General features: G+C 32.4%; 1 pseudogene; it reads left to right on the forward strand.

Annotated features, from left to right (window-relative positions):
• The first annotated feature begins 272 nt into the window (after positions 1-272).
• On the forward strand, positions 273-422 carry LOC143389972 (U2 spliceosomal RNA; annotated as a pseudogene).
• The last annotated feature ends 982 nt before the right edge of the window (positions 423-1,404 follow it).

Genomic DNA, 1,404 nt, shown 5'->3' on the forward strand with positions numbered 1-1,404 from the left:
TGTCAGAATCACCCTGGTATCAAGAGGGAGAAAATCTGAATCTAGAATAAGTCACCATTTCTTTGTAGTAAAAAAGAAAGAAAGAAAGAAAGAAAAATTATGCTATATTTGGCTTTTATACCTGGTACAATAGCAAATATAGAAAGCATTTCTTTGCACTAAAGGATAAGAAAGGGAGGGGACAAACTCATCAAATAAACTTCTTTTTGCCCTGTCTATACTACCTTAGACTTAAATCCTTCATTTGTCTCTGATGCTTTACCTTGATCATGATCACTTCTCGGCCTTTTGGCTAAGATCAAGTGTACCTTAATCATGACTTTTATAGAATTTCTAAATATTGAAAGTATCTTTCACATTATGATGCTTTTTTCTTCTTTCTATGTGTGTATTTTTATTCTGCACAAGTAAGCAGGCATTTAAAAGTACAGAAACCAAGACTCAAGGGTAGAAAGATCTAAGGGTAAAATGCAGTGCTCTTTTCCTCTGACTGCCTCAAACATGCCCTGTTTCAAATCCGTATTTCCCAAGAAAGCTGAATATGTCTATTATTTCTTCTAAAAACACTTTATATTTCTTGTCTACCTCATAAAAATCTCTTCACTAAATGGTTCTGTGTGGATATTTCTAATGACCAGATATTTAACTACCTCTACATCTACACTGTGAGGCTATTTCTGGTGCATTTGGTAAAAAGAGGGATAGCCACAGCTAACTGGAGAGCTGCTTAAGTGACTTTTCCATGCTCAGAGAAGGGATGTAAGACTAATATACTAAAGAAAAATCTGTGCCTCTTCACTACTTGACTTTTCTGGAGCTCATGTGCACAAGTCTACTATTCTAGAAAAACACCTTAGAATCAGACTTAAATTTAGTATCTATATGGTAAATTTAGGACCCATGTATGGTGCACACAAAGATTTCCTTTGAAAAGTTGTTAAATAAATATTAAATTCAACCTACATGATTTTGTATAGCCCCTTCTATACAACTATGTAAATGGCATACAGTATTAATAGGGCTAATGTGCCAAATACAGTTTTACATTACTGCAAAAAAAAAATCATTCTTTTTCTCTTATAGCATTGAATTAGGCCAAAAAGGGGGGGAAACAGCAGCTTATATAGTTTAACCCATGTAAATCAAAGCGTGTGTTTCATAACTCCATCCAAGTACTCTGTAGTTTTTTCAGTATTATTTTTGTATACCAGGCCCTTCAAATTTTATGAAAACTAAAATAACAAAATTTTCTATTCAGTGATGTTAATGAAAATCGAATCAATTTTGAACTTTCTGTAATGGAATGTACAGTCAATGCAATATAATGAAGTCTAAATTAATTTTTCCACATGATTTTTACAAAAGTATTTGTAATTTTGTTAAAGTTTACATTGAGTTAACTAT

Source organism: Callospermophilus lateralis, unplaced genomic scaffold (assembly GCF_048772815.1).
Source record: "Callospermophilus lateralis isolate mCalLat2 unplaced genomic scaffold, mCalLat2.hap1 Scaffold_129, whole genome shotgun sequence".
NCBI classification, from domain to species: Eukaryota; Metazoa; Chordata; class Mammalia; order Rodentia; family Sciuridae; genus Callospermophilus; species Callospermophilus lateralis.